At 43.0% G+C, this 16,098-nt stretch overlaps 1 protein-coding gene across 1 annotated transcript in view; it reads right to left on the bottom strand.

The window, feature by feature from the left end:
* The window catches only part of LOC143286480 (uncharacterized), a 59,076-nt gene that overhangs the window by 36,829 nt on the left and 6,149 nt on the right, over positions 1-16,098 (bottom strand). The window lies entirely within an intron of this gene.

Below are 16,098 nucleotides of genomic sequence, written 5' to 3'. Positions count from 1 at the left end.
CATTCAGTTAGATTTCAGGAATGCACACATACACACTCAGACAGACATGAATAAAGATGAAAGAGGCGGGAAGAAGAAGGGAGAGACGGGAAGAAGAAGGGAAAGAATAAAGATGAGAGAGGCGGGAAGAAGAAGGGAAAGAATAAAGATGAGAGAGGCGGGAAGATGAGAGAGGCGGGAAGAAGAAGGGAAAGAATAAAGATGAGAGAGACGGGAAGAAGAAGGGAAAGAATAAAGATGAGAGAGGCGGGAAGAAGAAGGGAGAGACGGGAAGAAGAAGGGAAAGAATAAAGATGAGAGAAGCAGGAAGAAGAAGGGAAAGAATAAAGATGAGAGAGGCGGGAAGAAGAAGGAAGAAAAGATGAGAGAGGCGGAAGAAGAAGGGAAAGAATAAAGATGAGAGAGGCGGAAAGAAGAAGGGAAAGAATAAAGATGAGAGAGGCGGGAAGAAGAAGGGAAAGAATAAAGATGAGAGAGGCGGAAAGAAGAAGGGAAAGAATAAAGATGAGAGAGGCGGAAAGAAGAAGGGAAAGAATAAAGATGAGAGAGGGGGAAAGAAGAAGGGAAAGAATAAAGATGAGAGAGGCGGAAAGAAGAAGGGAAAGAATAAACATGAGAGAGGCGGGAAGAAGAAGGGAAAGAATAAACATGAGAGAGGCGGGAAGAAGAAGGGAAAGAATAAACATGAGAGAGGCGGGAAGAAGAAGGGAAAGAATAAAGATGAGAGAGACGGGAAGAAGAAGGGAAAGAATAAAGATGAGAGAGGCGGGAAGAAGAAGGCGGGAGGAAGGAAAAGAAGAGAAGCAACAGAAGGAGGAGGAGAAGGAGAGTGTAGATGGGGAAGAGTTTAAGTTTCGGTTGTGGTAGTAGTAGTAGCAGCAGTAGTAGCTGTAGTCGTCGCAGCAGCAGTGGCGGTAGGACAGTAGTTGCAATCGATTATAGTCATCAGTGAGTGGGTGGAGGGCCGAGGGCGCCGGGGGGCGATTTGTAGGTGGTACCTAGTGAGTGAATCAATCGGCAGCAGGGCAGGGCCGGCCTCCTCTGGTGTGGGGCCTCCTGACGACCTATCATCAACAGTATCCGGAGCAGTGATTGCTCTGAGAATGCAGCAGATGAACCCCAGTGTGGCTGTGTACAGGGATCTCTGTGGCGTGGGAGCAATGCCAGTAAAACAGTGCGGAAGAAGGGAGGATGGGGAGGTGAGGAGGTACGGGTGGGGTGGGGGGGGGGGGGGGCAAAATGTGGGGGGAACGTAGTTTGTTACGTCATTTTACAGAACGAAAACAGGGAACAAAAACCCTCGGGCGAATGCTGATGACTTTCTGTGAGGAAATAAAACAGTCGTTGATTGTATCTCCCGTGCTCTCTTTCCTTACATTCCAGCAGTTTTGGAATGTGTGTGTGTGTCTGTCTGTCTGTGTCTGTGTGTGAGAGAGAGAGAGAGAGAGTGAATGCACGTGTATTCGCGCCTGAACGCAAGTGTGTTCGCGCCTGAATGTGTGTGTGTGTGTGTGTGTGTGTGTGTGTTTGGGTGGGTGGGGGTGGGGAGGGGTGCCTGGGGGGGAGTGGGGGGTGCGCGCGTGCATTTGCAAGCGCGTGCGTATGTGCATGTGTGTGTTGCATGTGTGTATATGTGTGTGTGTATGTGTGTGTTGGTTATCGTTAATAATTTTTTTGTGTGTGGAAAATATACATGATTACAATAAAACACAGATTTTTCATGAAATACGCAAGGTATGTGTTGTTTTTTTTAAAAGATGGGTGTGTTTCAATGCTGTAACTTTAAGACTGGACAGCATTTCATTTCAAGAGCAACCCCCTGAGTAAGAGAAACTGCACATGAAAAGTTCGGATCTTTGGATGCGGCAGCGTACCGAAATCTTACAGACGGGACAGTTAAAGCTTGTTACATCACATCAAATATAAACAGAGACTTGATATATTTTTTCTGCTGCAATGATATATACAGGGAGAGAACGAGAAAGACGGACAGACAGACAGACAGACACCGAGAGAAACAGAGAGCCACAAAGACAGAGAGAGAGGGGGGCAGGCAGGCAGACAGACTGACAGAGATAGAGGAAGAGAAAGAGAGTGAGAGAGAGAGAGGGGGGGGGATTCGAAGAGAGGCAGAGAGAGACACAGAGATAAAGCGCCAGAAAGACAGGCAAAGCGACAAAGAAAGAGGAGACTGACAGGTTGAGAGCAACGGCAAAGACACAGAGAGAGACAGAGACAGAAAGACAGACAGACAGATACACAGACAAACAGGCAGACAGACAATCAGATAGACAGACAGACGGTGACAGATAGATGGAAGACAGACAGACAGAGAAACAGACAGACAGCAGAGGCACATTCGTATCGCACTGCGTGAGAAATGATGAAATGGGAATCCAGTGTGCTCAGTTACATCAAAGATAATTACTGATACACAAAATAAAGATGGAGCAAATGAATATTTCCAACATGCAACATTCAGTGCGCGCGCGCGCGCGCGCACACACACACACACACACACACACACACACACACACACACACACACACATGAGCTGACCATTCTCGCTGTGCACGTACTTTGACCTCTCGCGCAACAGCAGCCTGTAGAATCTCCAACTCGATATGAAGTTACAAAAATGAATCATTTGTTATTTTGATATCGGTTGTTGTTTTTTGCTGTTGTTGTTGGGGTGTTTGTTTTTTTGGGGGAGGGGGGGGGGAGGGGGGGGTGTTGTTGTTGTTGATGTTGTCGTCTTTCCAGTTTGTTCCTACCATAAATCTATCATCACTCTTCACCCTCAACTTGTGGGAAATCGGTGATTTGAGAATCTTTCCTTCACTGATCTGGCGTTCAGTGAGAGACATTGACAGACAGACAGACAGACTGATATACTAAACATTTGATTCTCCAAATAAGACAGAATTCACCCTTCGGTAAACTTGTCTCATGCCACATATATGTCATTGCCCTCTCTCTTTCCTCTTTTGTCGTTCTAATGAGAGGGCCTGGGCCAAGATCGCGTGATAATGTTTCGTAATGACCGAAAGAGTTATTTCCCTTCTCGTATGCTCCTCAACGTGAGTGAACAACGGAGAGACTGTTATAAAAAAAACGACCAAGTCATGTCCTGCAAAGGGCAAGGTTTGTTCGCGAACTCCGTCAAAAGTGCAAGTCAGATAGGTCTCCCGTTCAGCTCACGTGCTCTTGGGCACCCGTGCTATAGAATTTGGGGGAAGTTTCGAGTCGTTAGAACTGTCTAAATTTGAATGATTAGTTTCTGTTAATCAGCCGATGATCCACTGCGCCACTGTGGATCAACGCAATACAACTCACGTCTTCGACAAAAATACGTAGAGTCTGAGCCAGCTGAGTTTCAATGGCAAATCACCACATGTAGGGAAGAAGGTGGCTGAAGGCTTAAGACGCTGATCTAACAATACAGTGTCTATGAGGGTCTGGGTTCGATTCCTGGTCACGCCCTTTCTCTCAAGTTTGGAAATCAAAGCGAGCATCTTGTCATTCGAATGAGACATAAACCGAAGCCCCGTGTGCAGCACGCAGCTGGAACACTGAAAAAGAACCCATGGCAACAACACGAAAGTGGTGTCCTCCGGCAAAATTAGGAAGAAGAAATCCACTCTGCTAGGCACACCAAAATATATGCATGCGCACATGACCCGACTAAACGCGTTGGGTTATGCTGCTGTCGGGTATGTGGTGTATCGTATATGGATTCGTCCGAGCGCAGTGACGCCTCCTTGAGAAACTGTGCTGCACTGAACTATATGCACCATGTCTCCAGCTGCTCTTGATGAGTCTCGCGAGTCAACGCATTTCCACATGCTGCACACTACCTGGAGTAGTTCTGCACGTGCTTCCCGGCAATGACGGGTGCAACTGCTGATGAGATACACAATAAAGAGTGTCACCCTCTCCATACACAAGGAACACAACTTCAAATCAATGCTGCTTAAGCTACCGATTCAGCTTGCACACAGGTCTGTCATTGCTGCTATGTGCACATGTCAAATGACTGGTATAAGTACAAGCCCGGAGCTTCCTTTTTTGTGGAAGTATCTGGGTTTGTTCCAATGTACCTTTCATTTACATGTGCGCTAGCTAAATCGGTAGCATAAGCAGTGTTGACTTGAAGTTGTGTCCCTTGTGTATGGAGAGAGTTACCACTCTTTATTGTTTGCTGATCATCTACTCTCCTAGCCTCATTATTCTTCATGCTAATGAGGTAATATAATTATTACCTATTTTTGCGTCTTGACAAAATAGGCATCAATGGAGGTCTTGAGCATCCTCGGAAGAGATTTTTTTTATGGAGAATCCTGTTTGCATCTCATTCCTCTGAATTTGTCCTCAGTTTAAAAGGGCTTTATCAAACTGCAATGTTCTAACATATTTTGCTATGAATACATCAAAACACTGGATGGAACATTGTGACCAATATTGTACGTGAGGTATATCCTAAAACCGCCTACAAGAAGTCAACATACACAAAACACCGCTTGTCTTGGTGACACGACCTACCAGGTAGTGTGCCATTATTGTAGCGGGAAATTCGCTTTGTGTTGTATTGTATAACTCTTTGTCACAACAGATTTCTCTCTTTCTCTGTGTGAAATTCAGTCTTCACATGGAAAGCGCGTGACAATAGTTCAACGCCAGTCTTTTTTCTTCTTCTTATCCTCCCCCCTGCCCCTCCACCCCCCTGCCCCTCCTCCCCCCCCCCTTGCACCCCCCCCCCCCCAACACCCCCACCCCCTCCCAGAGAACTTAGCCAGAGAAACAACCCTGTTTGTGCTGTCGGTCCTTTTCTGTGCGCTGCTAAGGCTGACACAACAGGTGATTCTCCCAATAAGAGAAAAAGAGTTTCGTTGGAGTTCGTTTTCAAACTTTCTCTCAGTCTCCTTTCTTCATTAAAAATATATATAAAAAAATAGATAAATAAATAAAAAGCGGGGAATGGGGGGCACGGATTTGAGCTGTGATATTGCAATGTTTCACACAAAAACTGAAAGCTGTTTCCTGATTTTGTTTGCTCCCCAACGTGTTCCGATCAGGAAACAGAAAAGTACAGGTGAATATTTGTGTCTCTCGGGACACCCACGCAAGTAGATAACAAAAACAAAAAACCTAAGATGCTGTTCTTGTGCATCTTCAGAGGAATTATTCTGGAGCAGTTATTCTGGAGGAGTTATTCTGGGGCAAAATTGTGTTTTTATCCCATAACCCTCCGTGTATAACTCCATCGTAACTGTATCTGTTCCGTTGACGTTTTTTTGCCGCGAGTGTTGGAACATCTCGTACAGAACTTTGTGACCAATATTTTTTTGTGGGAAACGTCATAAAACCACTTGCGAGGCAAGCAAAATAGTGTAGCTGATGACTTCATACTGGGCAGTTTCCGAGGACATCAATGGCGCAAGGATTCGCTTGTGTTCAACAGTGCGGCGTTGTGAGTTGCAAGTCTGGTTTTGTTGTTGTTCTTTTTGTCTTTCTTTCTTTCGTTTTTGGCAACGGTTTAAAAAAAATTGTAACATACAAGATAGATGTAATAATTGTTTGCCATTGTCACACAAGAAGCGATTATAACCGATTGGATCAAAAGTACTAAATTCTTTATAAACGATAATCTCTTCTTTGTATTTTAAATGAATAGATAATTAAAAATTAAAAAAAATTTAAAGATGGAAATGTAAGATATAAATAGATAAATACCAAATAAATGAGAGAAAAAACACGTGAAGAAGAGGATCCCAAATGGCACAAGGGGAAGCAAAAGATACAAAAGCGGTGAAAAAAGCGAAGCTGTTCAGGTCCGCTGTGTCTCAATCCAGATAGCCAACCTCAGGCTATCCATCACACGCTGAAAGACTACACAATAACAGGTCTAGATTGTGCATTCAGAACCAGCCCCAAACTGCTTAACAAAAGAAAAGAATGGAAGAAAGAAAGAAGAAAAGAAATTCAAAATGAAGAGTATTGTCTAAAAAGAAAAAAAAATACTGAAAACAATTTTGTCACTGCGCATACAATCAAAGATATTGAAAAAAAAAAAAAAAAAAAAAGAAGCAAACGTTCTGAGGTTTAAAACATCGCATATGATTGTGTGGATGTGTGAGAGTTGATGTGGCTTTTCCCTGCTAACGTTATGCAGGTGCTTTACTTTGAAGTTCTGACTGTGCGTGTGTGTGTGTGTGAGTGATTGAACGCATGCGCGAGCGAACTAGATTCCCCACCATCCCCCAATCCCACCCCCCACCCTCTCCCGTCCTCCCCATGAAACCTGACCGTATCTGGTGTGGTGTATATAGGTGAACAGGTTGGTAGAGTAAGCTGATTATCCACAAGACAGCGAGGATCTACCCGGCTACGTCCTTCGGGGTACCCGAGATTTCAACACCCCCCTCTTCCCCTTTCCTCCTCGTCCTCCCTATCTTCCTCCTCCCAACCTCTCAATATTTTGCCAACTCTCATCAGTGCGGCAAACGATCAGGACAATATACCCCTCCTTCCAATCGATGATCCCTCATTCTTGACAGTGGTAAATCTTCCCCAGCGTTCGCTCGATACTTCGATCAACTCCCGTGTGTGTGTGTGTGTGTGTGTGTGTGTGTGTTCTCTAGCGATTCGCCCCGCCCGTGAACAGTCTCCCTCTCTTGAGACGCTCCCGTGTTGGTATTTCGGGTGCAGGGACAATGCCTTTAGGAATTGATCGGGGCCTTTGTCAACTTGTTACGGTCGGAACCAATTTTTAGAAGCGCTGTCGGAGGCACGGGCACTCGCCACTCCATTTTAAACGACTTCAGGGGTCAAGGATCTCACCCACAAATTGTCAGGCGGCTCGGGAAAGGGTTGGAAGCACGTGCGTGATGTAGTCGTGGTTGAGGGTGGGTGGGAGGGTGGGGGTGGAAGGGAGTGGGGAGTAAAGGTTGGTGTGACTCTACCTATAGTGTCAATATCCTGAAGTTTGCACTCAACGGGTGATGGATATTGTTGGATGAAGGGTTGAAGAGAGTGCCTGTGGTGTACCCCATCTTTCTGTCTGTGTCTGCCTGTCTGATAGTCGGTCTTTCTCTTTCGCGCAGGCGTGCGCACATGTATGAGCGCGTGTGATTGTGTGGGTGGGTGGGCTTGCGTACCTTAACTTCTTTATTTTGTATAGACATGTTTAACATCCACAGCCCTCCACACACACACACACACACACACACACACACACACACACACACACACACACACAATCTTATCATATACGTTGCAGATAACAACAGCAACAACAAACAGACAAAAACAAAAGAACTGATATAATCAGACCCTCGACAGAGCATCCTGACGTGGGAACCCAAAAGCAATCTACCCAGACTTCCTGCCAAGGTGACAGCCCACGAAGCAGAGGTAACTATGACGCATCTTTTCGTGGCTTTGTTTCTGATGGGGGAAAACAGGCGTGCTTTGCGGACAGCACGTGTTTTGCGAACTCTCTCGACAATGCTCTGAACTGTGGTGCGGTGAGAAGTGAAACTGAGAGTTTGCGCGGAAGAGAATCACCGGGATGTTTAATTGTAGACGATGGGTTCGCTGTCAGTCCGTTGAGAAGTCGTCTGCTAACTGGTAGTGGTTTCTTCGATGAAATCGTATTATGCTTGCCCCCACGACATGCCATTGTTGTGTCTTGACTGATATCTGCCACGCGGGACCATGGTTAATCGTCTCATCCGAATGACTAGCAGTCCAGATCACCATTCAAAGCTTAGTGGAGGAGAAGAAAATTCTAGCCAGTGGGAGATTCGATCCCCTGCCCTCAGATTCTCTTGCTTCCTGAGCGGACGCGTTACCACTCGGCCACCACTCCACATGGCGATGAATCGGTCGACAGTCGAAGACCTCGACATGAACTCGCCACACGATATGGAAATCGTAATGAAGGTCACATTAGGAGCACAGCATGAAAGGAAGAGAGTCCAACTCAAATCATGTTCCCCAGCCGACCACAAAGGGCCGTCCTTTTCAGGGCTGAAAGGGAGAGACGGGGGCAGACAGACAGACAGACAGATTAACGGACAGAGAGAGATAATGAGAAATGGGGAGAGGGAAGGGGAGAATGACAGGCTGACTGTCTGTGTGTGTGTGTGTGTTCTCTTATCGTCTATTTTTCTCTCATTCCTTATGTATACGTTTTTGTTGTGTGTTTCTTAAACCGTGTGAATGAACATGTGTCGGCAATATCCACATTTCTTACCCTGTGTTATTACCATTCAGTTCCGTTCTAAAGACGGAAAAATCGTAAATTTGTTTCAATAACGTTGTAATATGTACTGTACATTTCTTCCCATGTCAAGAGACGTAAAGAAGGCCAGTCAGAGTTGAGGGGAAGAAATGTAGAGTAGATATTACAGTACTATTTGCCTATTTACAAGTTTTTCCGTCCTATAAACGGAAAAGTACAGGGGAAGAAATGTGGATGTGCCTTTCTCACATTCTTTTTGCTATTAATTCTTGTTGCTTACATTCTTATCTCTTTCTTCTTTTTTTTCTTTTTCTTTCAGCAATTTTCTATTTCGAGGACGAGATGTTGTTTGCTAATTCCATGTAAAAACAAATCATTGTTTGCGTATTCTGTTGCCCACATAAAATAAAATTTATACAGTCATTCATTCATTCACTCTCACATACATCTGCTGACCCCCTCGCAAGCAATATCTTCCTCCTCCCAACCCCAACTTCCAATCCCCACGCCCACTTGTCTCGCAACTTCCCACCTGCCCCTTCCGGAAAACAAGATGTACGAAAACGGAACTGGAGGAGATAAAAGCGAATGTACATCGCCTGTTGGACATCATAGGGACATATATCGCCTTTCAACTGTATCCATCTGGACATAATGGACAAAGCAAAAGATTCTGATGTAGGGTCATACATGAATCACGATACCATGACAGCCGGAAATACTATCGCACCTTTCTGTCACGTTGTGTGTGTGTGTTGGGGGGGGGGGGAGAGGGGGTTGTGCGTATGTTGTTTTTTTGTTTGCTTTGTTTTTGTTTTTTGTCATTTTTTGGTTTTTGTTTTTGTTGTTGTTTTTGCTTTCTGGAGGGGTTGTTTGTTAGTTTTTTTGGGGGGCGAGGTTTTTGTTGTTGTTGTTGTTTGGGTTTTTTGTGTGTGAGATCGACAGACAGAGCGAATTCTTACATGTTTTGTACCATGAGCTGAACAGCTGTAGTGAAATGAGATGAGGGGAAAATAAGCGGAAAAGTGGTGGAAAAAAAAGAAACAATAGAATAATAAAGAACCTAAAGCCCAAATAAACTTCTTCTCAACGTCTATTTTCTTATGTACATGGAAACAGATATGTTTCTTTTTTTTCTTTTTTTTCTTTTTTTTTCTTTTTTTTCATATTTACGCAATGAACTATTAAGGTTATCACTATTCATTCGAAGATTATACACTTCAGTTATGTATTTGTCAAGTGATCTTATTGTATCGTCGTTGTAATTTCTTTTCAGCACACCGACTATATACCCAATTCTTGCAATACTTGTTCTCAAAAATTATTTTCTGTCACGAACATTTATCATATACTTTCAAACGAAATTTCAAAAAAAGTATTTAATCCTCCCTTTGGAATTCAGACACTGGATAAAGGAATTGTGTAGATATAAGATGGGTCAATGTAAAACAATTCTGGATGTGCATTCAGACGAAGTGTTCTTTATCTGGCATTACTTCACCCTAATATATTTCTCTGTTTCAAGCACACGTTTAAAACTGAGAAGCTATTTGGTTCCGAATAGTCCAGTTCAGAAAGTCAGTTTTGTTTATGGAAAGCTGTAAGTCTGTATTTAGATTCTAAAATAAATTCTCGGGTGAGCAGGGAGGATTCCATCACTAAAAAAAAAAATCTATCAGACTTGATGAGAACATCAACAAGAGTTGTAGACTGATTTGTGTGCTGTAGCATTTCGGTCAAACTGTTGTCTGCTCTTAGCTGTTTTTACTGTGTGTATGCTGTCGGTTACCTCTTGTCTTCAGGTTCGGTTGCCAAAAACTTCGACATCGTCAACCGCAACATCATTCCTGTCGTTGTTAACATACTTAATAGTTTTAGTGAAATTAGTTAACTTTTCTTTTCTTTTCTTTTTTTCTTTTTTTTCTTCTTTTTTTACTTTTTTTTCTCTCCCCCCCCCCCTTTTTTTTTCGATTCCCTGATCCTGTTGTTGCCCAGAATGTATTTTTAAGGCAACAGAGAACTACACTCAGGGGAAAAAAGCACTACAAAACAAAAAAGACCTCCCCCCTAACCGAATGTGACACACAAAAAATATCGTAAAACAAAAAAGGGGGAATTTGATGAAATCACTAAAAGATAAATAAACTTCTTTTTTTTTTAACTAAGATGAAAGATGTCATTCTTGGATCAAAAACAAGATGAGCATGACAAGTAGAAAAAAATCTGCTCCTTCGAAAAAAGAAACATCGTTTGGAAGTTTCAGTTTCTCAAGGACGCGCCACTGCGTTCAGACAAATCCATATATCCATATACACCACACCACATATGTTAGGCAGATGTCTGACAACAGCATAACCCTGCGCACTTGTCAGGCCTTGGGTGCGTGCTTATATATATTTGTGTACCTATCAGAGTGGGTTTCGTCTACAGAATTTTGTCACAGGACAACACTAATTCATTGCTACGGTTGTTTTTGTTGTTGTTGTTTTTTCATGCACCAAGTGCGTGCTGCACCCAAGAAAAAAAAACATTACTTGGCTTGCCAGTATCGGTTGATCCTCAAAAAAACCCATTTGATTCGATCAGCTGATCATACATGAAGAAAGGTTTTAAAGTATTTTGCTTCGGTTGAAATATTTGTTAACTGATCTCTGCATTTTGTAAAGACGTGAAAAATTATGTGAAACTTAAAAAGGGAAAAAAAATCCACATGTTTTAGAACAGAACAATGTCGCAGTCAAGGAGATCTAATAGATCTGTTTGTGTGTTGAAATACAATGAAATATGGTAATGAAACTACATATAATGAATCATACAAGCGGCTAAGCATCCATGGCTCACGTGTGATTCCTGTTGTACAACAAAAATAAAACGCCCGGGGTGGGAGATGATGGGGGAGAGATTGGGGTGGGGGTTACCAACACATACATAACGATCAAAAAAATATTTTTGTTCACCATCAGAAACGAGTGTTTGTCGAACCGAACGTTTTGTGTGCTGTAAACGGTGCAATTCTATCTCATGCCTACCACATGATCGCCATTTCATTGTTTTACGATCATAATGATCTATCAAACTGTCAAAATTTCCCGGCTTCCATCACGAATTTTCGACTTATATCAATCGAAACAAACTCGAAAACGCACATTCGGACGTAATGTACACGATAATCAAAGACAAGTCCGGTTCTTTCCGCAACTATGACCCGATGATCGGAATGCGTGAATACGCACGCTCCGAATGTCTCTCTCAAACAGTAACGAAGTCGATCAAGTTGACGTAGTTTTATAGACCCGGACACGTTTTCAAACGCGCAAGCATAGAACGAGATATAATAATAATGAAATAACACACAAATTCGGGATCGAAGATTTTTTTATCTATTGATCGACCGTGTCCACTTTACAGTAGATAATGAGACCCATGCATAAATCATTATAAGAATAAAGTTCTGCAGCTTCCTCGCCTCCTTTCTGTAACAGATTATATTATCGCGAACATCGATGAATGCGCGTGCTGATTTAATCACACAAAGACGCTGCTACGCTACTTTTACTGTACTAAACACCACAACATGAGCTGAAAGGGTGTGAAATAAACTGCACTTTTTTTTCTTTCTTTTTTTAAGTAGAGACAAACATATCCTCCACATATTAAAACCTGTCTCTGGTCTCTGTTCGACAACAAACACGAGGAACAAGATAAAATGTATCTATTATTATGATCTATATAGAACGCCCCAATAGTAACCAAATCTCGTATTTCCATACGACATAAATGGTATGTGTCATCGTCAGTCCACCGTCTAAAGCGTGTGATTAGAAACTGAAACTGCATGATTTACCATGAAATATCTGAAAGATAAATGCTTCAGAAAGCGTGATCGTTTATCACCTCTCTGAAGAAATTATCTGTAAAACAGAAATAGAAAAACATGGAAATGCGTCAAAAACCATCGGAAATCTCAGTTTAATGGTAACTAAACACACACACACACACACACACACACACACACACACACACACACACTTTTTTGTATGTGGTTTGTGTGAGCAAAAATTTTTTTTTTGAATTTAAGTTCATGTGTGTGTGTGTGTGTGAGCAAAAATTATTATTGAATTTAACTTCATTTATTAAAGTTAAGTAAAGATCGCGCTTGTTGCCTCCTGTCATCAGTATGGCATGACATTTCAGTGACCCCTTACGATTATTCCATTGTTGAGCATTTCTAGACTTGTCTTTTGTTTCTCTTTGCACCCTCCATGCCCGAAACTGGACTACACTGAGGATTAAAATATTTCCGAATCTCTGTGTGTGTGTGTGTGTGTGTGTGTGTGTGTGTGTGTGTGTGTGTGTGTGTGTGTGTGTGTGTTAGAGAAAGAAAGACAATCAAATCGTTTGTTAAGTGTCAGTCAAAGAACAAGTGAGCGCGCACGTGTGTGTGTGTGTGTGTGTGTGTGTGTGTGAGAGAGAGAGAGAGAGAGAGAGAGAATGACAATCATTTTGTATCCATTCAGTAATGAAGCCCTTCGGACACATCAGTTACAAACAATCCTGAGCACAATCCTAGAAACTGGCACACACAACTCTCACCACCATCTCACCTCTCCGTCTCACCACACATACACATGCATTTACCTGCAAGTAAAACATGCGTGTACTCGTAAGCACAACATACACATACCCAAGAGCAGAGGAGAGAGAAAGAGGGAGTGGGATGAATGAAGTCTAAGTGTGAGTATTGAATTCTGTGTGGTTATGTGGGCATATGGGAATGGGCATGTCTATACCCGTGTATACGTATGTTTAGCATACATCAGTGACAGCCCGTATGCAAAATGCCCGTAAGCATCCATCATTGTCTTCTTAATTCATTTACTGCGCAGTTTAATTAACTCATGAATGTTTCGCAAAGAAACGCAGACGAAGAAAAATAACTTTGAGCCGTGGAGTTTCCGCATGCTTAAAACGGAATATGGGGGTTTCTGTGGGAACGAGAATTAAAGCGTTGCTCACAATGTTATTATCATTATCATGATCGCTGTTGTCCCCCACGCCCACCCCCCACACCCCTCTCTCTCTCTCTCTCTCTCGCTCTCTTTCCTTTTTCTGTATGATTTATGTTGAAAAAGACAAGAAACCATCCCCGATGACAAGGGAAATGTTTTCTATGAAAATGCAGGTGACTTGCCACTCTTTCTCACACACCGCGCCCTGTACGCTTTCTCACACACCGCGCCCTGTACGCTTTCTCACACACCGCGCCCTGTACGCTTTCTCACACACCGCGCCCTGTACGCTTTCTCACACACCGCGCCCTGTACGCTTTCCTCGGGGTATGGGAACTGACTGTTGTAGTTTCAGTTTCCCAAGGAGGCGTCAATGCGTTCGGACGAATCCACACACGCTGCACCACATCTGCTAGGTAGATGCCTGACCAATAGCCTTGAGTGCATGCATTTATTTGTGTACCTATCATAGTGGATTTCTTCTGCATAGTTTTGCCAGAGGACAAGTACCTTTGTTGCCATGTGTTGTTGTTTTCCAGCGCGCCAAGTGCGTGCTGTACTCAGGACGTCAAATCATCTTCTCATCCGAAAGACTACGGACGCTCGGTTAAAATTTCCAGTCAATCATGGGAGAAAGAGCGAACACGGGAATCGAACCCAGGCCCTCACGGACTCTGTACTGGAAGATGAGCGCCTTAAACATTCTGCCGCCTCCATCCTTCCTTCTACGTTACAGCGTCGTAATGTGAGAGACAGCGTGGGCTAACGTGGGGACCACTTTGCGCTGAGACATGCGTGACAGCGGCGTTCATCAGCACTTTCGTTCTTGATAGATTCGAAGCGTCAGAAGAAAAGCCGTGAAAGGGTGACACTCGATATGTCAGTTATGTACGCCCCATGAACAGGTTCCTGCCATTAGAAGCAAAAAGGCTCCCTGTTGTCGGAAAGAGCTGAGCGGGGCCGAGGGGGTCGGGGGCGGGGGAGAAGTGCAGTTATGTTCCGGTTACTTACGGGCTTCGGTTACTGGAGGGCATTACCTACCACCACCCACACCCCCCACGCCCCACCCCTGACTTCCCAATGTCCAGTCCGTCTCGTCTTGCAACTGAAAAGTATTTCCCATTCGTCCAGTCACGAAACAACATTTTGTCTGGCTTCTTTACAGCATACACCATCTATTTCGTCCAAATGAAATCGAAACCATACATTCGTGACTGACACGTGTTTGGTTAGGGATTAGAATAAAACTACAAACTGGTTTGATTAAGTTTCAGTTGAAAGATGTGTCAAACCGTGCGGACTTATTCAAAAAGGGGCCTAAACTACGCCTCAGCTGCTGCTTAAAACAAAGGATATGGTTATGTCTGGCCTTCGTATAAACCCAACGCGCTTTGAGAGCCATACCCTTCTTCTTCTTCCCTCTGTCCCGTAGTTCCAAGACCGTAATCTATGGGCACCTCTGATGACCTGGTAATCAGTTCTCTCTCAAGGCATCGCTCAGCCTCAGGTCTGTCCATTCGGGGATGTTGTCTCCCATCTCTTTTTCTGCCTGCCTCTCCTTCTTGCCGTCTTTGCACTGTACCTTGCAGGGTTGTCTTGGCAAGTCCTGCTGGTCATGAGACGTGTCCATACCACTTCACTTTTCATTAATTTACTGTGATAGATGTTAATAGAATCTGATGTTTTGCCAGACTCTTATTTCTTTCTTCTTCGCTTCTTCAGTCTCAGTATGAGGAGTTTTCGGAAGCTGCTTATCTGTGTGGCCTGCATCTTCTCCGTGTAAGTTGTCAAACTCCATGAGTCACAGCCATACAGGAATGTTGAGATGACCAAGGAACGCATCATTCTGATCTTTGAACTGAATGCAAAGTTTTGTCACTCCAAATGGTCTTCAAATTTGTCAGTGCTGTTGTTGTTTGTGCAGTCCTGGACAAAATTTCGAGCTTTGATCCCTGATCCGTTATTACTCAGTGCTCGTAGGTACTTGAAACTGTTGTGAACGGTTTCCATTTTGTCGATGTTGACTCTGATTCACCAATGATACCGTCGGTCCCCAGCTTAGTCTTATCTGCACCGATGTCCATGGCGTCGGCTGCAAAGGTCTTGCCCAGGCATGTCACTGATCTTGTTAACACCTCGTCTTTTCCTGCTAAGTCGTTGATGTCATCGGCAAAACGTAAACTGATGCCCTACACTAGGTTTGTGTGAAACATTAACATGAACTGGAATAGTTAAATTGTTGATTGCCCTACATTAGGTTTGTGTGAAACATTAACATCAAATAATTAGGCAAAATAAACAGATAAGTAAATATTGTATTGAAATATTGTAAAGATACGTGGAGGTAAAATGATAGAAACAAGAGAGGCAAGGCCTTCAAGACTCACTTGTGACACGCGCTTACGCCAACAATTGAATCAAAACACACAAAAAATCAATTGCAAAACAAAAGTCATGTGCACCTCCCAACATAAAAATATAGACCACACAAAGTTGTGTTGGATTTCACATTGTTTATTTATAGTTTTTTCACTTTTTTTTCAAAATTAAAGTCACAAAGGAGTAAAAAATCATTTCTAACTCACACTTGCTTTTGTTTAAGAAAGAAGAAATGCACCTAAGTATGACCAACATACACAGACACACACACACACACACACACACACACACACACACACACACACACAAGATAGGAAATAAAGTAAAGTTACATTTTATTCATGTATAAATATATAAGATGTAACTTAACTTTTTTAATACTGTTAAGTAATGCATTAAAAGCTTAATTATATAGAAAACAATAAATACAATGTGAAAAACTCAATATGGGTATTAACAATGTTC

This window comes from Babylonia areolata, chromosome 10 (assembly GCF_041734735.1).
Source record: "Babylonia areolata isolate BAREFJ2019XMU chromosome 10, ASM4173473v1, whole genome shotgun sequence".
Classification (NCBI taxonomy): Eukaryota; Metazoa; Mollusca; class Gastropoda; order Neogastropoda; family Buccinidae; genus Babylonia; species Babylonia areolata.
This window is presented reverse-complemented; position numbering and strand designations above follow the sequence as displayed.